General features: G+C 40.2%; 1 protein-coding gene and 1 long non-coding RNA gene across 14 annotated transcripts in view; one reads left to right on the forward strand and one right to left on the reverse strand.

Moving 5' to 3' along the window:
* The window catches only part of KCNMA1 (potassium calcium-activated channel subfamily M alpha 1), a 781341-nt gene that overhangs the window by 255654 nt on the left and 501827 nt on the right, over positions 1 to 23860 (reverse strand). The window lies entirely within an intron of this gene.
* On the forward strand, positions 10838 to 20551 carry LOC117082816. The gene is made up of 3 exons (XR_004436789.1): positions 10838 to 10855; positions 18092 to 18257; positions 20291 to 20551. It is a non-coding gene; the product is annotated as an uncharacterized LOC117082816 (long non-coding RNA).

Raw genomic sequence — 23860 nt, forward strand, 5'->3', positions numbered from 1 at the left:
ACAATAAAAAAAGAAAAAAATTTATCCACAATGACATACTAATAAATCTGTGAAAAACCTCAGTGAGAGGGATGGCTTTCTGAAAAAGATAAACTTTGAAACTTGATATACACAGAAAAGAAATCCATTATAGGATAACAATTGAGATATAAATTGAAATATATATTAACAGCTTCCCTTAAAGAATCTGCACCCATACATAATTTATGATTAAATTATTGTACATACATTTCATTAAAATTCTAAACTGTTCCATAATACAACACGAGATGGAAAGCTACTAACTTGTGTTATAAAATAAACATAAACTGGGGACCAGAAACTGACTCTCAAAGCACAAAAATAAAATCGAAATGGCCCCCAACTTACAATGGTTCAGCTTATGATTTTCTGACTTTTCAGTGGTGCAAAAATGATACCCATTCATCAGAAACCGTACTTGAAGTACTCACACAACCATTCTGTTTTTCACTTTCAGTACAGTATTCAATAAATTACACTACATTTTCAGCACTTTACTGTAAAATAGGCTTTGGGTTAGATGATTTTGCCCAACTGTAGGTAATGTAAGTGTTCTGAGCATCTTCAAGATAGGGTAGCCTCAGCTATGACATTTAGTAGGTGAGGGGTATTAAATGCATTCTCAAACTTAAAATATTTTCAGTTTATGATGGGTTTGTGAGGACGTAACCCCATGGTTAAGTTGAGAAGCATCTGTATCACTAAGATCATAGATGCCAAAATTCTATATAAAAGACCAACAAAAATAATTCATCAATGAATTAAAATGATATCCAGAGCATTCTAGTTAAACATAGCAGATGGATCACAATGGTTTATCTCTGCCTCCTCTCAAAACTTCACTAAAGTAATACAAATGTTGGGGGTGGGGTAGGAAACAGCAAAATCCCACAAGAACAAAAAGAACGGGAAGTGGAGATTACAACACATAAGAGACAAGGACAAAATGTTGGTAGATATTCTGTTAGAAACTGACTTGGCATACATAGATATTTATTTATTTATATTTACATAAATATATACATATATTTTCCATGTATATATTTCCATAATGAGAAAGAAAGACATATACACACATGTATATATCTCCACAATGATAAACAGAATATTAAGAATGTCTTTGGTCAACACATAGAGACTGAGGTTGGTGGGGTGGGGGGATGCAGAGATCACAATGAAGAAGAAAACAACTATCCAAAAGGTGAAATGAAGTGATTGACCCTGGGAAGAGGGAGGCTGTGACAATGACACTGATTGACTGGGGTGCCAAACAGGAGTAGCCAGCACATGGCAGCAAGTGCCTACAATTGAGGTATTAAAATAGAGCAATATCCTGAGTAAACTGTAACTCTTCGAAGAAACACACTGTCTCCACAGCTGTAAGACCAGTTACCGAATAGAAATACAGCAAATACACCGTAGCATATCTCAGTACCTCCCAGATAAACTGTAACACACAAAGACAGCATTCACATATAGGCTAATAGAAAATCTCAAATACAAAGATAAGCACAAAACAGGCCAGGCACGGTAGCTCACGCCTATAATCTCAGAACTTTGGGAGGCTGAGCAAGACTCTGTCTCAACAAAAAAAGACAAAACATACAACCACATGGATGAATCACATAGGCATAACATCGAGAGAATGAGGCCTGACACAGAGTCACTCTGTACGACCCCGTTATATGAAGTTCAGAACAGAGCAAAACTGATATACGGTCAGGAGAGTGGTTACCTTTGTGGGGTGTGGTGACTGGAAGGTTGCCAGGAGAAGGGATGGAGGGTGGGGGAGCGGGAAATAATGTCTGTTTCTTGAGCTGAGCATTGGCTTCGCAAATGCATTCTCTTCATGAAAATTCATCCAGCTGTTGCCAGGCTCAGTGGCTCACGCCTGTAATCCCAGCACTTTGGGATGCTGAGGCAGGTGGATCACTTGAGGTCAGGAGTTCAAGACCCGCTTAGTCAACATGATGAAACCCTATCTCTACTAAAAATACAAAAATTAGCTGGGTGTGGCATGGTGGCAGGTGCCTGTAATCCCAGCTACTTGGGAGGCTGAGGCAGGAGAATTGCTTGAATCCAGTTGTAGTGAGCTGAGATCATGCCACTGCACTCCAACCTGGGCAACAGAGCGAGACTCTGTCTCAAAAAAAAAAAAAAAAAAAAAAGAAAGAAAGAAGAAAGAAAAGATAAGCACAGAATAAAGAATTGCCAAACATTTGAGGAAAGGCAACTTTCCTTCAAGAAATGCACGTATTATACCTCAGGCCAACTGATCCTTAAGGATACAACATTAACAAAGCATTAAACAAAAACTGCTTTAAAAAATTTTGTTTTGAAAAATATAAAGAGTTGTGAAAAAATATCTCAACTCAAAAAATCAACTAAATATCTCAGCAATTAAAATTTTGAACATCAAAATCTTAAAAGGCCAACTTAATAGAAGAATGGACATAGCCATACAGCAAAGTAGAGGGCTGGACTGTCACATAACCTTCTTCATACAAAGGGGCACAGGAATGAAAAGTGCAAAAGTAAAACTAAGAGACCCAGAAAACAGGAATAAAGTTTTCAATATCCATGTAATTGAGTTGCCAGAAGGAAAAAATGAAGGAAATAGCAGGAAACATTTTAAATAACATTAAAGTTTCCTAGACCAAAAGAATGACCTGTATCCTCAGATTGGAAAGGTCTTTTAAGGGTCCAGCAGGTTAAATTTTAAAAGACCTAAGTCCAAGTATATCGTGGAGAAATTTTATAACATCAATGTGAAGAAATAAATCCCTTCAAAGCAACAAGAGCCAAATTATTGTCACAATTCTCCTGGCTTCACTGGTTGCAAGAAAACAAAAGAAGGATATCTTTACAATTCTCAGGACAGATTAATTTGAAGCAAGTAATATATACTTAGCCAGCTGAAAGAAAAATAAATCCAAAAGAAGTGAGATACAAGAAGCAACATGGAAAAGATAAAAGTAATGGATTTGTTTATGTGTTGACTGAGTATGTTTTAAGTGAATAAATAATAACAATGATCTAAAATTAAAATCTCTGGAAATACATAGAAGATGGAGGTGTGAAGGAGAGAGGGCAATGGGAAAAAGAAAGGTGCGCAGAAGTTCTTGCCTTCATAGGATACGATCAATCATATATATTCACAGAAAAAAATAAGTTTAAGTATATGTATCAAAACCTTAAGGATATAAATTCCATAGCCCAGGGGGAAAAAAAAAGAACAAAGGAATTTAATCAAATGGAGAAAAGAAAAAAAGAACAAAAACTTTAACCTATCCAACAAAAAGGGAAAAAAAATAAAAGCTATATTAATCAGAAAACACAGTTACAATAGTAAAAAAGTCCAAATATATTTGCAATCACAATAAAATAAAATTAAATTACTTTCACCTATGGAGACAGAGATTCACATGATGTGAAAACAACAACAATAACAAATTCCAGATGCATGCTATTTAAAACACATACATTGCAAACACAACACACAGAAAAGTTAGAAATGAAAGAATGGAAATTATGTGCCTGGCAAACGCTGACAACAGAGGAACAAATAGAGCAATGATTATATCAAATAAAGCGGAAGCTACTGCAAAAAATTATACAAAATTATATCTAAAAGTTATATTAAAAAAGAATTAAAAGTAATACCTCATATTGACAAAAGGAACAATCCACCAAGAATATGAAACTAAAAAATAAACTTTATACACCTAAAAGTATTACTTTGAGATAAAGCAAATAGGACAAGAATGCACAAATATTGGATATTTAAGTAGCATTTAATCCCCTGGGATATATTCATATCTATATGTGTCTGAATGGATGGGCAGAAAGACACACACATATATTAGTAAACCAGGAACACACATTCTTTAATAACAGCCATGAGCAGTCTCAAAAACTGACTACATATTAGGCCACAAAGAAATTTCATCAAAATCTAAAATGCAAAAATCACCTAAGTTACATTTACCACAAAGCAATAGAATAAGAAAATAATAAAAGAATGGCAACAATGACTAAGCAGTAGAAAAACAGACTCTATTATATCAGAAGAATTTTATAGACAATAAAGAGGTCATCACAAATCAAAAGGAAGACAGGCATCATTCAATGATGGACCTCACACCATAATGGAAATAAGTTTGAGATGAATTAAAAAGTAAATGTGGATAACAAGGGACAAAAAAGTTGAGGAAAATGTAGGTATATATTTTTAGCCCTCTGAAAAGAAGAATTTCTAATTTCAGATGTAAAAGTAGTCATACAATCTTTGAAATATAGGCTCTGCCACCACCATATATAAACATCAAAATTCTACATGTTAAAAATCATAATAAAGACAATACCCAATAAAAACATAATCAAATATGATACAAAAAGGATAAATTCTTTATAATGTGAAAAGCATGTATGTAAAATACTATATCATTATTTGATAAGTAGGCAAAAATCATGAACAGGTACATCATGAAGTAGAAAATATGAATAGTAAATAATCATTAAATAAATTAATTAAATGAAACCATTTATGTTAACTTGGTTCAAATAAAAAAAATGCACACCATATGCAAAAACCAACTCATAATGAATTAATGACTTAAGATCCAAAACTGTGAAACTACTAGAAGAAAACATTGAGAAAGAGCCCCATGACAATGGTCTGGGCAATAATTTTTTGGAAATGGCCCCTAAAACTCAGACAATGAAAGCAAAAATGGACAAAGAGGATTACATCAAACTAAAAAGTTTGGCCCAACAAAAGAAAGAATCAATGGAGTGAAGAGACAGTCTACAGAATGGAAGAAAAATATTTGAAAACTATACATCTGATAAGGGTTTAATATTCAAAATATATAGAGAACGCAACTCAATAGCAAGAAAGCAAATAGCCCAATTAAGAAATGGGCAAAGGATATTTCTGAATATATTTCTCAAAAGGAGAGATGCAAATAGCCAACAGTAAATGTTTAAAATGTTTGACATCACTATTTATCAGGGAAATGCAAATAAAAACTACAATGAACTATCACTTCACACCTGTTAGAAGGGTTATCGAAAAGACAAAAGGTAAGTGTTGGTAAGGATGTGGGAAAAAGGAACCCTTGCACACTGTTGATGGGAAGGTAAATTAGTACTATTTTCCTTTATGGAAAATGGTAAAAAGGTTCCACAAAAACCCAAAACTAGAACTACCATACAATCAAGCAACCCCACTACTGGGTATATATTCAGAGGAAATGAAATCAACGTGCTGAAGAGATGTCTGCACTCCCATGTTCTTTGCAGCACTATTCATAATAGTCAAGGTACAAAATCAGCCTCAGTGTCCGTCAACAGATGAATGAATAAAGAAAATGTGATATATATACACAATGGCCATAAAAAGAATCAGTCCTTTCATTTTCAACAATGTGGATGGACCTAGAGTTTATATTAAGTTAAATAAGCCATGCACAGAATGACAAATATCACATGACCTCACTCATATAAAAAAGCTGATTTCATACAAACAGGGGCTGGGGTGGTTGGAGGGAAGGGTGGTTGGGTAGATGTTGGTCAAAGGATACAAAATGTCAGTTAAATAAGAGAAATAAATTCAAGATACCTACTGTATAACATGGTGACTATAGTTAACAATCATATAGTATTCTTGAAAAATGCTTTAAAAATGTAAAAATAAAAGAAATGCAAATTAAACAAAAATAAGTAAGAATTGTATTTATTCTACTTAATAGCAATATATCGGAGTTTCACCTAGTGGAGATGACTCTACAATGAACTAGTCTCATAATTTGATTGTGGATTTATAAACTGATAAAACCTTTTCAGAAAGTAATTCAGCATTATTAATCAAACTAATTCCATTTCTGGGAATATAGTCTAAGAAAATATAACAAAATATGGAAATATGCTACAGAAACAAAGATGCTTATTGCAGAATTGTTCATTAAGCAAGAAAAATAGAAAGCAGCTTAAAATCCAAAAGGAGGTCTTAAGTCTGGTACATCTTCTTTATAGGATATTATACATGCTCAAAAATTGTAACAAGGAAAATTTTTGATATAATGTTAAAGAAGTAGAATGTAGAAATTAAAATAGCGATTACCAGGAACTGGGGGGAGAGGAAAAAGTAATTGTTTAATGGCTGTAGAGTTTCAGGTTTGCAAGATGAAAAAGTTCTGGAGCCCTGTTTTGCAACAATAGAGCATCCTTAACACTACTGAACTGTACACTTAAAAATGGTTAAAATGCAGGAGATCGAGACCATCCTGGCTAACACGGTGAAACCCCGTCTCTACTAAAATATACAAAAAATTAGCCGGGCGAGATGGCGGGCGCCTGTAGTCCCAGCTACTCGGGAGGCTGAGGCGAGAGAATGGCGTAAACTCGGGAGGCGGAGCTTGCAGTGAGCTGAGATCCGGCCACTGCACTCCAGCCTGGGCGACAGAGCGAGACTCCGTCTCAAAAAAAAAAAAAAAAAAAAAATGGTTAAAATGGTAAATTTTATGTTATGTGTTCTTCACCCAATTTTTTAAAAAATAGCAAACTGGAAATGCTGGGAAAAAAAGGAAGGAAAAGATGAAGTGCATGTTCCCTATGATAAAACTATGAAAACTATAGGGATATGTAAAAGTAGAAGAAAAGCATAAAATGATGACAGTGGTCATGTGACAAAGGCAGATATTTTGGATTTATTTAATATTCTTGAGCTTTTTAATTTTTTGTAATATTTATATCAAAATTTCTATTTTTATGCATAATTACTTATTGCTATAGTCATAAAGTCAGTGGCAAGTCAGGACTGGAATACAGGTTTTCCTGGCTCCGAGCCCTGTACTCACGTGCAAGATTCAGTCACGTGAGATCACTGGCTCCAGGTGAGGAGGACCCCCTGCCAGGGCTGTCCCTTCAGAGGGTCAAACTTGGTGCCCAGGGCCTGAACAACCAGGTGGGGCCCCTCCTGAGAACTAATGCTGTGGAATTTTAGCAATGATCAACCAGACAGATTAAGGGATCTTGAGCTCCTTTCTCAGATAAAAGCAGAGTTACTGTACTGACAGAAATTGAGGGATAAACAGGTAAATGATAACTCACTCACTGTTCAGGGTTCCTGTGATCCCCAGAGAGAAAAGACTCTGGAGATTCATGCATGTGAGGCCCCGGGAGAGGACAAGATAGAAAACACAACAGCAAACACATCCAAGCCCATACCAGAAAGCCTGCCAGGGATTTCCAATTTGCTATTTTCCATTGCCTTTCACTCCTTAATCTTTAAATCCAAAAAGCTAAAAGGTTCCAATAAACCTCTGTCGTTTCCAATCCCTGCAGCCCCACGCAAATCCTGAACAGCAATTATTTTTGTGGTGTCTGACAAGGTCATTGTTATCTGGCCTTGCAGCTCAGAGGGATCACACCGAGGGCAGGCGTATCAGGGTAAACGGAGGTTGCATAGGAGCATGGGGAGGCTTCTTCGGGATGGTCCCCTGCACCCTGCTGCCATCACAGGTCCCACCTCCCATCCCCAGCTTGGTCACTGTGAGGACCACCTGCTTCTTAGCCCCAGCACAGAGTGAATCTGAGCCTCTCCTTCCCAGCTGGAGAAAGAAGACTGTCTCGCTTCCTCTCAAATGCCCTTGGGCTTTTCGTTCCTGCAGTCAGAACGTGTGTTCTATAAACAGTTCTTGCTTGTCTGACCTTTTCACCATCCTTTCCTTTGGTAATTGTTCAGGCTGTTTTGCTCCCTACTTTTTTTTTTTTAAATTGTTTTGAGACAGGGTCTCACTTTGTCACCCATGCTGGAGTGCAGTGGCACGATCATAGCTCACTGCAGCCTTGACCTCCTGGGCTTAAGTGATCCTCCCGCCTCAGCCCCCCAAGTAGCCAGCCACCATGCCCGGCTAATTTTTTCTATTTTTTTTGTAGTGACAGAGTTTTGTCATGTTGCCAATCCTGGCTGTCTACCTTAACCCAGTCCTGGTTCCTGTTCTGACAGATGCTTAACATCAGTTGATATTCAGACTGAGATTGTCCCCCATTCATTCATTCATTCATCCACACACATACAGGGAGTGCCTGCTTCCACCACCCCTTGTGGTTCCAGATGCTGCAGCACAGGGATGAGGCTCCTGCTTCCAGGTCTTCTATTTGAATAGAGGAGCCAGTAAGTAGAGAAACACATGTTTAAAAAGTAAACAAATAGGACTTATTGACTTTACCTCTTTATTTTGTTTTAAAATTATTTAATTTTTTTTAAGAGACAGAGTCTCACTGTCACCCATGTTGGGGTGCATGATCATAACTCACTGGAGTCTTGACCTCCTGGACTCAAATAATCCTCTCAGCTCAGCCTCCCAACATGCTGGGATTACAGGCATGAACCATTTTGCCTGGTCTGACTTTACATCTTAAATATATGTGAAATAACTTATCTTTTCCCTCTCCACTGCCACAACCATGGTTTGCACTGCTGTTACCTCCATCTGGACCAAAAGCCCTACACAGGTCTTCCTGCTTTACTTCTCTACCCCAGTGCCCCCAGGCCCCACCAGCATTCTCCAAAAAGCAGCCAGCATGGTCTTTTCAAATATCCATCAGATTACATTGCTCCCTGCTAAAAGCCATTACATGGCATCCATCTTACTAAAATTACATTTCAGATTCTTTATCTCACTCTGGAAGGCTTTCCATGGTCTCTGCTCATTTCATCACCACTCTCCATGTCCTCACACCCTGCACACAGTGTCTCTGCTCCACAAACATTTCCCAGATCGTCCTCAGCTCTGGGTCTTCCCTTCTATTTCTTTTCTCGGGAATGTTCTTCCCCCAGATCATTGCAAGGTTGGCTCATGGAAGTCTTCTCTGACCACCCGATCTGTAGCCCAGTCCTTCGCCGCCATTACGCATTCCTCTTTATAGCGTTTACCACAATCTAAAATGATCTTGTTTGCTTGTTCCGGTGCCTGCCCCCTGCCCATTCCTCAGCAGACTATCTGCTCTATTGGGACAGGTTTCTCAATCACTGGCTCACCACCAAGTCCACCCTCTTCTAGAACAGTGGTGACTGGCACATAGTGAGTACTCACTACTGTAAATGAATACATGCATTAATCCTTTCAGAGGAAAAGTAAGAAGAGTATTGGATACTAAGTTAAACCCATGGTTTTACTCAATTATTCAATGTTTTCTCAGGAAATAGTGTATTTCCTCTTAGCTTAATAATTCCATCATTTGGTCTCTTCTCTCTAGTGGCTTTAATCCTGATTCTCTCCAAGGCCAGATGTTACAGCACAGAGCAGCTCTTCTCTGTGATGAAGGGAGAGGAAATATAACAATCTGGCCGGCTGATTCTAGGGTTATAGACACAGAGGCATGAATATTTAGATTCCAGACATTTCAGCTGACAGAAACATTTTATGTCAGTTCTAATGAAAAGGATTGACTAGGTTTCACCTGTTGCTTGCTAATTGGAATTTTGTTAGGCATAATTACATAATGCAGAAGTATTTGAGCTGTGCCTACCCGCATTAGAATCCTAAACAAGGTTTCAAAGGGACTACATTCCATTTTAAAGAAATTCCTAGTACTGCTAACTGTCCCGGAAATAAAAGCTATCCCTCCTTAACACTGACACTTTTATGGAAAGAAATGTAGATTTAATCTATTTGTTTTAAACTCCAATATATTATAGATGCCTAAATAAAGCCAAATGCCTATCAGAAAGCAGTTGAGAAAAGAAAATCTGCCTAGAAAACTATTCTTATGATCTCTGCTGGGTAAGAATAAAAAAGTACCACCCAAGACAGGCAAGACCACACTCCCATAGTCAAATGTAAGGACAGAAAATGAGCCGCAGCTCGCAGTGTAGCCCCTGAAAAAAAAATTATCAAAAGGTCCAAATGCCTCTTTTGAAAACACTGACTCACTGAAAATTATTGCCATTTAATAAATAGGACGCAAGCTATTACATTGTTTGCCAAACTTTCTCCCACATTTCTGAAATATATTCTTTAATAGCTCAATAACATTCAGGAGCGCTAGAGGCCAGTTAAATTCATCTAGAAAGGAAGGAAAAGATTTCTGCCTCATCCAGCACATGTGCATTGGGTGGGTATGCCAAGAAAACAGGAATCAAGGTGGCTATTACCTCTCCACTGGAAGGTTCCCCAAATCCAGCCCACAGGGAAAGCACTTTTTTCCCCAGGCAGCCTCCAGGAATACAGAATACTGTTGGGAGGAGAACCATGGAGCGGGGAGTCCTTACCCCAGGATGCACAAACCCTACAGCAAGACACCAATGACTGCCGGAAGTTCGGCGGTTCCTCCTTCTCGGGAGCAGCAAGCCCAGACTTCACCCGGTAGCCATTATGGAACAGGTCCCCCAGGGACTTCTTGCGGTGCCTGCCAGGTCTGTAAACTTCTGTGCCGGTTCTGCTGGATGGGTGGTGGTGCACCAGAATCTTACTGGGGATCATGGTAGAAGGAGGGAGACAGGCTAGGCTTTCAGCTCTCTTGCATTCACTTCTTGCAGGAGCCAATGCTCTGGAAAGACCTGGAAGAGCCTGTGTTCCTCTGACCCGTGCTGCAAACAGGTCCTCCTGTCCAGCGCAGTGTAGGTCACCAGCATCTATGTCCTGGTGGAGCCAATAGACACTCTCTCCTCCCTCACCCTCCTGTCCCTCTTGCAGGAACCCCGGCATGCTCTGGGCACTGGGTACACGCAGCCACATCAGAAAGGCAGTTAAGAGGGGCGGGGGAAGCGCTCTGATCCACGACGTCCTGCGAGCTGATCAATCAGCTTCACGCTGGAAATAACCATGTAAGCTCCTTTGAACATGGTTTAGGGGGATAGAAAAAGAAAAGGCTATAATTCTTCAAATCAAGAGTAGAGTGTGAGAAAGGCTGCAGTTTGGGGCCCGCTAAGTCGTTTCTTTTATTTTAGTAATCCTGCTTGACAACTGAGGACTCATAAGGAGGACTCCCTTAGAGGACGTGATGACCAACAAGAGAGAAAAACTGAATTGTCCCACTCCTACTGTCGTGGCCACCTCCCAGCACTAACATAACCCACATACCCAAATCCTCTGCTAATCCTACATACAGGACTGAGGAAGAAGAGGGATGCTGGGCTTTCCAGAGGAAGATGGGAGGAGACACTCATCAGAGCTCCTTGGCCCACCCCCTACTTCTTTGTCCCATTGTTTTCAGCATTGTCTCTCATTACCAACCCCAGCCCCCTCTTAGGTCTCTGTTACAGGCTATATTATGGATCCCCTACCCCTGCCAAATTCATAGTTTGAGGCCCAAACCCCAATGTAATGGTATTTGGAGATAAGGGACTTTAGGGAGTAATTAGGTTTAGACAAGGTCATGAGGATAGGGCCCTCGTGATGAGATTAGTGCCATTATAAGAAGAGAGACCAGAGAGTTTGCTCTTTCTCTCTTTCTGCCATGTCAGGACACAGTGAGAGAGCAGCTGCCTGCAAGCCAGAAAGAGAGCCCTCACCAGAACCTGACCATGCTGGCATCCTGATCTCAGATGTCCAGCCTTCAAAACTGTGAGAAAATAAATCTCTGTTATTTCAGTTACCCAGTTTTTGATATCTTGTTAAGGCAGCCCAGAGTTACTATGATAGTCTCCATTCCCAGGGTACTGAGTGTAAACAAAAATATGACACAGAGAGAGGGGAAACATTAAAAATATAAACAGGAAAATATCCACATTCCATAAGTTGTTAGTTGAGGTTCCCCATAATTTAATCTCCACCTATTTTTTTCAGACCTCTATTGGTGGACTTTTCAGAGAATAACATTTCTTCTCATTGTGGATTAGTTCATTCACCCGACCATGATGTACTGAGCATCTATTATGTGCCAAGCATTTTGCTGGGTACTGGGTATTTGCTGATTAACAGGAACAATGCACAAGTCCAGCCTCGGTGGCATTTATAGTATAATCAGAGAGTGAAACAATATATCATAACTATAATTAACAATTTGGGTAAAGTGCTGTAAAGAAAAACCCTAAGTAGTTATCTGAGTATGTGTGTGTTACATAAATGTGTATCTGAGTGAATGTGTATGGAAAATGTGACATATGAAAAAGGGCTTCACAATAATGCTGTATCCTAATGGTATAGGAGCAGACAGCCAGGTGAAAAGATGGTGGTGAGGGCCATTTTTTTAGGCCAAGGGAACAGCAGGACAAATATATTGAAGAGGGAAGTATATGGCCTGGTCCTGACTTGAAAGAAACTCAATGTGTTTAAAAAGAAATTGGTGAGAAACTAACTCTTCAATACCTAAAGTTGTCTGGAAATGATGGACCTACAGGTAACTACAGGTCCTACAGACACTAAGAGGATAATTGTAAAGTATTAGGAACAATATTATGTCTCCAAAATTTGACACCCTAATGAAATGAAAAAATTCATTTAAAAATACAATTTTCTCAAACTGACACAAGAAAAAATAGAAAATGTAAACAGCTATATATCTGTTAAATATATTGAAATTTCAATTAAAAACATTACCACAAAGAAAATTTAAGGTTCAGGCAGTTTCTACTCAAGAATTCTACCAAATATTTATGGTGGAAATAATACCAATCTTACACAAACTCTTACAGAGACTAGAGGAAAAGAGAACCCAATTTGTTTTATGATGCCAGAATAATCATGACACTAAAAACCTAATAAGAATATTACAAAAAGAAAAAAATTACAGACAAATATATGACATCAACATAGACACAATAATCCTTAAATAAATACTAGTCAAATGAATCCAGCAGCATATAAAAAGAATAATACCTCATAACTGTTTGGACGAACGGAGGCAAGATGGTGCACTTCCGGGTTCTTCTTCATCAACTTTTCCCGCGCGGGCGAAAATACAGCCGGCGACCCGGGAAGGTGCAGACCAACTGGGCATGCGCCAGGTGACGTCAATCCGAAGAGACCAAGATTTACCTGGTCGCACCTGCCGAACGCCCCCTGACACGCCCGTGCCCCGCCTATTGCCCTCCCACTCCTAGAAAAGCCGCTCCGGAGGGACACCGCGCGGCCTTCTCAAAGCCCCACTCCTGTCAGGATGTCGGGATTGTGGGAACTCCGTCCGAGAGCCCCAGGGGGGGACTCTGTCGGCCTTCTTTGCCCGAGGCCGACAGACCTCTTCCCCACCCCTTAGGTGACCAAAATAAACTTGCAGTTTTGCTCCTACACTTGCCTAATCGCTGGTTCTTTTGTGCCCGCTCTGGTGGTCTTAGAAAAACAAATCAATAACCAAGTAAATAGAGTTTATCCCAAGAGCAAGAGATTGGTTTAAAAAATGAAAGTTAATTAATGTAATTCACCACATTGAAAAAATTAAAAGAAAAATCATATGATCATTTTAATAGGCATCAAAAAAATGATGAAACTATGTTGTGTTGAGATAATGTGTTGGGTCCCCCAAAAGACAAGTTGATTAATGAATCAGAGTCCAGAAATAGACCCATATATATACAGTCAATTGATTTATAACAAAAGTACCAATACAACTCAATGAGAAAAAGAAAGTCATCTCCACAAATGGAAGGAAAAATGGGTATCTACAAAGGGAAAGAAATGAGTCTCAACTCTTACCTAACACAATATGCGAAATTAGTTTGAGATGGATCACTGACTTCAATGTAAAAGCTAAATCTTAAGCCTCTATAAAGAAACACAGCAGAGTGTCTTGAGGACATTTGGATAAGCAAAGATTTCTTAGATAGGACACAAAAGGCATTCACATATTTAAAAAGACTGATAAATTAAATATCAGTAAAATAAAAAACTTCTCATCAAAAGACAATTAATAAAATTAAAAGATAAGCCACAGATTAAAAGGAAATACGGTACCTTCACATGACAAAGAACTTACAGAAATAAAAATTAAAACTACAAGAAGATACCACCACAAATCCATTAGAATGGCTAAAATTTAAAAGTTGACATTACCAAGTGTTGGTGAAGAAACAAAGCAGCTGGCACCCTCACACGTTGCCAGTAGAAGTGTAAAATGGGACATCTTCTTTGGAAAACTGGCAGTTTCTTGTAATGTTAAACATGCATCTATCCTATGACCCAGAGACTCAATTTCTAAGTATTTACCCAATAAAAATAAAAACATATGTCCACAAAATCATTTGTACAAGGATGTTCATAACAGCTTTATTCAAAATAAGCCAAAGTTGGAAACAACCTAATGATCATCAACAGGTGGTCTGATAAACAAATTGTCATATATCCCATAATGGAATATTAGCAGCAATAAAAAGGAAGAAGTTGTTAATATATACAACAACATATACAAATATCAAAAACCTTATTTTGAATGAAAGGAGCTAGTTAGAAAAGAGAATATCCTGCATCATTCCATTCATACAAAAATTGAGAGTAGACAAGACTAATCTATAGTGACTGAAACCAGGACAGTGATTTTTTATGTTTAAGGGAGGAGAGCAGATATTGACAGAAATGGACATAAAGAAACATTCCAGGATAATGAAAATGTTTTCTATGTTGATATGGATGACAGACCATTTTACAGTGATGCATATCTCTGTCAGAACTCACTGAATGCACCCTTAGGATCTATGTATTTTATTGCGTGTATAATATACTTATTAAAAACATTGAGATGGGCTGCAACGTTAGATGATATCTCCCCGTCAACAGAGATACTTAAACAGAGTCTGCTCGTACCAATTGAGAGAACACTAAAGTTTCACCTGATGCCTAAACAGAGATCATCTGCTGTAACCCTATAAATTCCCTCCCAACTTCCAGTGGGCAGTATGGCATGAAACGCCAGCCACTCAGAGATGGCTGGTTCAATTGGAGAAATGAAGGATTTGTATTCACGCTCTGCCACCAGCAGCTGCACAGCTGAGTAAGTTATGTAACTTCTAGCCTCATTTCCTCATCTCCAAAATAGGGATTATGACATCTACTTAACAGATGAACTATCCAGATTAAAGAAAATGATGTTTGCAAAGTTCTGCACAGGGTCTGATACTGAGCAAATTCTCCTCCAAAAATCTGCCAAAGCACTAGCGCCCAAGTCAAACTGGTCTATATTCTGCCATCGAATGCCCCTTCATCACTGGGCAATCTGGTCTCCTATTGTAAATGAAAACCCCGCCTGTCTGCATGAGGCACATCAGCCAGCCTCTTCCTAGGACCCTAAAGGTGTGGCAATAAATGTGGTCCCTGGAACCAGCAGCAGGGGATTTGGATACCGGTATCTCCACATACGAGCCACATGCTCTTAGAAGTTATTCCAACCCTGCCTCAAGTCTCTGACTCTTAAAATGGGAAATACTTTTCAAGATAAATCCGTTCATCACAAGAAAGGATTTCTTTTTTTTTTTTTTTTTGAGACGGAGTCTGGCTGTGTCGCCCAGGCTGGAGTGCAGTGGCGCGATCTCTGCTCACTGCAAACTCCGCCTCCCGGGTTCACGCCATTCTCCTGCCTCAGCCTCCGAGTAGCTGGGACTACAGGCACCCGCCACCTCGCCCGGCTAGTTTTTGGTATTTGTTTTTGTAGAGACAGGGTTTCACCGTGTTAGCCAGGATGGTCTCGATCTCCTGACCTCATGATCCGCCCGTCTCGGCCTCCCAAAGTGCTGGGATTACAGGCTTGAGCCACCGCGCCTGGCCAAGAAAGGATTTCTTATAAATTTAAAATATTTAAAAGAGAATTCTATGCAAATGTATGCACACATACAAGTGAATGTGGGCCCATTTCTCTGGACATGTGTCTATTCCAAAAAAACTGTCATAAACTGTATCCTTATTTTGCACTCCTCCCACCCATGGTGTCGCCCAGTATTGTCTGCCTAAAAGAATTCTAGGAGGGCTTCATTTGTCTCTGAAATCATAGACCTTCATCTACCATCACTGGGAAAACTCCCTTGCTCCTCGTCCTCTGCATTAGGCTTGTTTTTCTGAGACAGAAGTTGTCAGAGAAAAAGGATACTTGAATCCATTCATTCATTTAAAAATATTGACCAAGAAATGAACTCAGACGAAATGGACCTCTTCAGTGAAGTCATATCTAATTCCCTCAACCCTGTACAAAGTAACAGTACATGTATTCAACAACAGATTTTCATTGAGTACCTATTTAGAAGAGACAGGATCTGGGCCCAGAGTTATAGGATTCAAATCCCAGCTCTGCCATTAATTGGGAATGAGCATTAGCAAGTTACTCCAACTCAAAGTGTCTCAGTTTCCCCACCTATAAAATGGAAACAGTAATAGTAACCTACCTCATGGGGTTATTGTGAGGAATGAATTAATATCTATGACAGTTAAAATTGTCCTTGGCACATAGCAAATGTTCAATCAGGGCTTGCTATGATTATTACCAGGAGCCAGATACTAGGCTAACCATATTGGGGATACAAATGTGATTTGCTCTAAATCTATCCTCAAAAAATTTACAGTCTTGAAGAGATGTTTACAATCTACATTTGTATTTAGCTAAGATAGGAAAGATGACTATCTATATAATTTTAGGGGAAGATTCACCAGCCCCCAAAAGAAATTAGCCCTCTTCTCTTCCTTGTTTATTGATGCCTAAAATTCCCCCATAAGACAGCAGCGTTATCCAGTAAGAAAAAACTGTGCTTTGGGGTCAAATGGATGTAAGTTTGGACCCTGGCTCTGCTCCTGATGCACTGAGAGAACCTGGCTGCTTATATGAAACCTGAAAACCTATGACTGCATGTAAAAATAAAAGATGAGAAGCTGGGAGCAGTGGCTCAGGCCTGTAATCCCAGCACTTAGGGAGGCCAAGGTGGGCAGATAGGTTGAGGCCAGGAGTTTGAGACCAGCCTAACCAACATAGCAAAACTTCATCTCTACTAAAAAATACAAAAATTAGCCAGGTGTGGCCTGCACCTGTAGTCCCAGCTACGAGGGAGGTTGAAGCAGGAGAATCACTTGAACCCAGGAGGTGGAGGTTGCAGTGAGCGGAGATGGTGCCACTACACTCCAACCTGGATGACAGAGCAAGACTTCGGGAAGGGAAGGGAAGGGAAGGGGAGGGGAGGGGAGGGGAGGGGAGGGGAGGGGAGGGAAGGAGGGAGGAAGGAAGGAAGGAAGGAAGGAAGGAAGGAAGGAAGAAAGAAAGAGAAAGAAAGGAGAATTATGCCTCTAAAGTGCTGTGACAATAAATTGATCTACATGTGTTTTAAAATGCCTTTCACACAAAATATGCTACATAATCACTCATTCCTGGTGTCCTCTAGAAGTCCCTGCACTCGGCCCCTCTCTCTCGGGTGTAATGGATTGGTCCCCATTGAAATACATTTCCTTTTGGGAGTCATTTATCACTCAGTTAGAAAGAAGTATTAACCGTGGGGAAGGGGGACTGTGAAGCCACCTGGGCACGGCAGAGAGGGGCAGACACAGAGGAGGTAGCACAAAAGAACCAACAATGAGCAAATAGAGAAATAAAACCTAACTCTACTTGCAGGCCAGTGATGGCCCTATTTTTAGCTGACAAGTGAGTCATCTGATGTGTGTGACTTGAAATAGGGAACACAAACGTCGAGGCTGAAACTATGACCAGGCACATATAACTTGTACTATAACTTATTCCCAGAATTCTAGACTGTTTGAATTAAGTGTCTCCAGGTCACCTCTTCACACACTTACTCTTATTAAGTTTGGGAATTAGAAGCCTGTGTCATTTGCACAGGCCTCAAGTTACAAGGGAAGAAGATGTTTTGCTTTGGTCTCTGCTTTGACTATTTCCGAATCTCCAATCAATCTTCCTCTCCCACCCCACCGGCCTCCCTCCCTTCTTCCATTCCCCCTGAAAGCTAACCATCAGAGGGGTGGAGCAGTCTCTAACTTAGCCGATTCTTCCTCATCCCCTTCCCCTTCATTATCAGCTAGCAGTGAAAGTCACCATCCTCTTGGACCTCCCATTTCTGAGGCACTGTCTGTCCCAGAACCCCATGCAGGACGTTGGAGACAAGTGAATCTAACCTTGTCCAATCTCCCTCTTCTTCCCCAAGATAAAAACCTGAAATCAAAGAATAGGACTGGAATAATCCTCCCTAATCCCACTTCCCATGGTGAGCCCCAGCTGGGACGCTGACACATGGCCCCAACTTTTTTCCTGCCTGATGTCTGCACCCACAGGGGACAGATGGTGGTCCCTGGTCACTGAAGTACCCACAGGTGTGATTTTTGAGATTTTTATCTCTGTTGACTACAGGGAGGACCTGAATCTGTTTACATGGTCAAAATAAAAGCACCATATACAAGGATAAAGCAGGACAGGGCCCCCACCATCTAAAAGTAGAAGGGATGGAAACTGCCAGTCAGCACCTGCCACCACCAGGAAAAGACTGAAAAAGGGACACTTCAGGCACAACATGTAAGGAGGTGTTCCTTTTAGGACTGACCCTGCCTTTGCATAGCCATGGGAGTGAGCCACCCTCACATGTGCACCCAGGCCTCTCTCCTGCCTCATCCTGTACCTGCCATGGGTTTACTACTGAGCTCACCTCTGAAATTGGCTTTGCATTTCCTATCACCTATGGCAAGAGAGAAACAACTAGGTTATGATTGTTGTGAACTGAGAAAGCCTATAAAGCCAATTCAGAGATCAACTTTATCCTGAAATTAAATTCAAGCAGAATTTTTGTGCCAGCGGCTTTGAATAAAGACTGAAGAACACGGTGAGTTATATCTTCAATTACAGTTTACAAAGTACAGAGGTACTCCTTCCAAAAGGGGACTCTTGATTTAGCTCTCTATAAGGGCAGAAAGCATAACACTGAATCTTGGGTCAGCAAAAACATTTTCACAAGGGCCTCAGGTATCATGGGATTTAGCTCTGTTTAATTCTGATGCTCAACATTAATTTAAGGAAAATGAAATGCTTGTTTTGGGGGGTATTAATTTGCTACCAGGCACACCTCAGCTGCATTTTGTTTTGAAGCTCTAAATTAGCACCAGGATCAACCTGGATAATCTAAATCAGGGCTTGGCAATTTTTTTCTGCAAAGGGCCAGATCATAAATATTTCGGGCTTTGTGAGCTGCACAATCTCTATTGCAAGTGTTCAATGCGGCCATTGGAGTGAGAAAACTAGCCATAGATGATACAAAAATTAATGAGTTTGGCCTCGTTCCAGTAAAACTTTCCTTCCAAAAATAGGTGATGGACCAGATGTAGCCTGTAGGCCATAGTTTGTCATCCTCTGATGTAACTGACATCTTGAAACGAGGAAGGAATGTTTAATTTGATAACAGGTACTTCTACCTTTCACAAGGTAGAAATCTATAAATAACAACATTTGGAAGTTCCTTCTGTTTCCTGCAACACTCACGTTAGAACTTAATATCATGCTTTTTTTTTTTTTTTTTTTGCTCTGGCTTAATTCAGTTATATAGAAATCATTTCTATTCAAATAGACTATAAAATCCTTGAGGTCAAGGTCTCTGTCCAACTTCTTTGCATATAATCCATTGTGCCTAGCACAGCTGGGAACTCTGCACTTGCTTAAAATGTTTTCTTCCCTTTCTGAAGGAGAGTGATTCACATCTCTGCTTTTGACATGCAAGGACTTGATGATCTATTTAACCTAAGGGGAGAAAGAATCTCTTTCAAAGGATGGATTGTCATCCCCTTCTCCCTGCCCCTGCCATGTGCATTATGCTTCTAACCAGTCCGGAATAAAGCAATGTCATGAGCATAAACTAATGTCTTCCAACCCAAAACAAGTTAGCAATTCTCATTTTATAATTCCAAAGTCTTCAGCTCATGTGTTTATTTCAACATTTTTTTCCTATAAATAAATGGCTGTGTGATTTGTCTCCTTCTTTGTGTTCATATCCCAATGTCCAGTGTAGAGTAGCCTTCACTAAATATGTGTAGAAGGAATGAGGAAATGAATGCAAGATGGGCTTAACTCATAAATTCTTTGTTTTGCTAGAGGCCTTTGCCAACTCTTTTAAGCATTTACAATATTCTGTTGGGCAAGACCTTGTGCTGTTGGGCTGCCTGGTCAAACCCATGCCTAGTGAAATAATCCGTCTCCAATCTCAGCCCGCATCCTAACCCCAATTTGTCCCTGAGTGCAAGGTCACCGATCTGAATTTGAATGGCAGGTTTTGTTGACCTACCAACTCTGTTAGGCTCACACATTTCTGCATACTACTGGTGAATGACAGAGGATGGACACTGAAATCTCCATCTTTTCATAGAACCCATGCAAGAGGCATAAAACCATCTGCTTAGTGGTCATGTGGCAGCAGACAGTATCTCAGAAGTCCTCACAGCATATGACTTCACTGATGAAGATGGATCACACTTGAGCAGGGATTCTTGATCTCTGCAAAACAGCTCATACACAACAGGAACAATCTCACAGATAAGAAAAACTCCAGCAAGTTGGTCTCGGACTATGAAAATGTCTGCCACAACATGATTTATGTGAAAATAAATAAAGTGGGTCTACTACTTTATCATTAGCAATAAGTGGATTCTTTCTTCCTGCCACAGACAAACTGAGGATGTAAATGAACACCACACTCGCATTGTTGCTTATGCTGTTTTCTTCACCCACTGCCTGAGGTATAGGTTTGCAAATAAAATCAAACCATCATTATTCCGGAATGATTATCCAATTAGAGGATGAAATAGGCCAGCCCTGTCTTCCTTCTTCTTCCATCAAATGCTGTTCTTGTAGCCATTTCACTGACAACATGAGGTGCCAACAAAAGAAATAAACAGACATAAATTTCAAACCCAGGAAATTTATGTGAGCAAAGGGAAAGAATCCAGATATATAAAATGAATTAATCGTCAGTAAGTCATCACATCCCTATTACATGGTAAATTCTTTTCTGGGAGCTGTTAGGGCCAGAAAGGGACTGTAAGACACAGTCCCTGTTTTAAAGAAGTACAAACAATCACCAAAAATGAAAGCAAAACTGAAAAACAGCAAATAAATAATAATAATCACTTATCAGAACCAACTATGGACTATGGACTATGGATAGTTTAATAAAAGTGCTGAGCACATAGCCCAAATGGCAGAAGTGCATAAATAATGCAAAATCTTACATTGGTTGACAATTTAAACTTCCTTTCATGATCATTCTTCTATCAGAACCTCTGAGAGAGATAAAGAAGATAATAACAACAAAAGAACTTCAGGTTTCTGGTGGTTCTAAGTAGGTTCTAGTTTCAGGAGTATTCCAACACACCTTAGACACCTTAGACAAGTCATGTTCTCTGTTTGTGATTAGGTTTCTCATCAAAAGGAAGGCAAGAAGGAAGGGAGGAAGAAGGGACTGGGAGTGTTGGTAATAGATAACCAACCAATAGCTAATACCCCTTTCAGATCAAATTTCTATAATTATAATGTCACTCATCAACAAAGAAATGTCACTGGAGTTCACTCATCAACAAAGAAGTATAACTTTAAAAATAGCCAAAGTAGGAAAAATAACAATAATTCTTACAAATCTGCAGCTTCTTTCTTTTCTTTTTTTGAGATGGAGTCTTGCTCTGTCACCAGGCGGGAGTGCAGTGGCGTGAGATCGGCTCACTGTAACCTCCACCTCCTGGGTTCAAGCAATTCTCCTGCCTCAGCCTCCCAAGTAGCTAGGACCACAGGTCAGAGCCACCAGGCCCAGCTAATTTTTGTATTTTTAGTAGAGATGGAGTTTCACCATGTTGGTTAGGATGGTCTCAATCTCTTGACCTCGTGATCTGCCCACCTCGCCCTTCCAAAGTGCTAAGATTATAGGTGTGAGCCACTGCACCTGGCCATAAATCTGTAGTTTCTACAGCTACTTTGCAACTATGAACAAATGCTAGTGTACACAGAAGACTCCCTCCCTCCTGTAAGCTTCATATGCCTGCCACAGACTCTGGCTTCCCAGCTGGGCCAGATACATTTGAATGCTGGAGCACTCAGCTGATTAAGATACTTAATTTCTGAATGATCCCACTCACACCAGGAGGACAGTGTTTGGAGCAAGATGTTACATCTCAGTGGACTCACCTTGTAGAATGATTTCTTTTTATAAATGCTAATTGCAACTCACTAATTAAGAGATATGTTACACTGGGCAGGAAAATCACTGAGTCAGGAAATCTTGCAATTTTCTCCAGCATATTTCATGAATCAAAACCCTTGATCTGATGCAGTTTTTTCACAGCCTAGAGGGCAGAATAGGAGCTGAATACCACAGTTTCTCTTCATAAGTCTGGTATGGAAATGGACTCCCAGTTCAAAAGGGGGTCAAATGTCCATCCTGAGAGAATTAGCAGCGTATTGTGGTTAAGGGCAGAGGCTTTGAAGACAAGCCCGGACTAATTTATTTTTGCCTGTTGTTCAGGACAGAGGGTCCAAGATTGTCTTTTTCATCTTGTCACCTCTGCATTTAGGATAGCAAGGAGAACATAGCAGGTGCTAAATAAATGTGCTGTGAAATTTAAGTCCTGGTTCTACCATGCATAAGCTATTTCCTAGAGTACCTTCCATAACCTCTTGGAGACTCTTTTTGTTGTTTTGTTTGTGTGTGTGTATGTGTGTGTGTATATCATTGCTGTTGTCATTATTTTGTAAAATGGGATGTCTCAGTTGGGGTTCCTCTGCAGCAGAACCTGAGAAAAGGATTTGATTACAAATAGTTTACTTGGGAAGTGATCTCGGGAAACACCAGTAAGGGAACAGGGAAGTGGGGAGGAGATGAGAAAGCATCCATAAAGAGTTTGTTATCAAGGATTTAACACTGTGGGCAACCAAAGGAAAATCCCACTGGTGTACCCTGGCAGCCAGGGTCTACACATGGCTTTGTGTGTAAATGGAAGAGCCTTCCCACTGAGGAGTGAGGGGGCTGGGGTATTGATCCATCATCTCCTGTTGGTCATTGGTTGAGGGGGCATTAACTCCCTAGCACTTATGATCTGTATGCAGGCCTACAAGCAAGCTTCAGTGACTGGAGAAAGTCCTCTGGCAAAGAAATACAGATGCTGGCAATTCAAAATCCAGCTACCTGCACTATAGGTAAAGGCAAGGGGGTCTGGGTTGTGGGGACAGGCACCAACAGGGCCAGCCTCCCAGGAATAATAAAACCTACGTCTTAGGTTGATGTGGGGCTTCAATGAAGCAGTGGATGGAAAGGACTGATTACGAGCCTGCACACCGTTCCTCCATTCACTGAGGGCTTCCCGCTGTCATGAGAACATGGAAAATGTGGAGCTCCCCGACTAAGGCCCCTGGAGCCATGCATCAGGTGGAATACAGTCTCAAGGGCATCTTGAGGTCTTATAGATGCAGAGAAATGCCACTTCCTAGCCTTGGAAACTGACAATGCACACCAGCATATGAAAGGCCCTGAAGATTCTTATGGTTAAGAAACTCTTTAATTAAATGAAGGTTTCCCAAACTTACTTGAGCACAGTGTTCACTTTCCAAATAATGCATACCACCTTTCAGTGTAACCCAACACTCCATGAAGAACATTTTGGGAAAAGAAGGCCTGAGACTGGTGATTTTTACCCAGAAAAGCATTCCATAATTTCCAGCTCACCCCCAAAATTCTGCTGACAAATACGTTTCCTCAACTACACCCAAATTTTCTGATTTCATCTTCTTTGTTTCTTTTCGTTTTTGTTTTTTGAGACAAGGTCTGGCCCTTTTGCCCAGGCTGTAGTGCAGTGGCGCCATCTTGGCTCACTGCAACCTCAGTCTCCCGGGCTCAAGGGATCCTTTCACTTCAGCCTCCTGCGTGACTACAGGCGTGCACCACTACATCTAG

The sequence above is a fragment of the Trachypithecus francoisi genome, unplaced genomic scaffold (assembly GCF_009764315.1).
Source record: "Trachypithecus francoisi isolate TF-2019V2 unplaced genomic scaffold, Tfra_2.0 Lachesis_group9, whole genome shotgun sequence".
Classification (NCBI taxonomy): Eukaryota; Metazoa; Chordata; class Mammalia; order Primates; family Cercopithecidae; genus Trachypithecus; species Trachypithecus francoisi.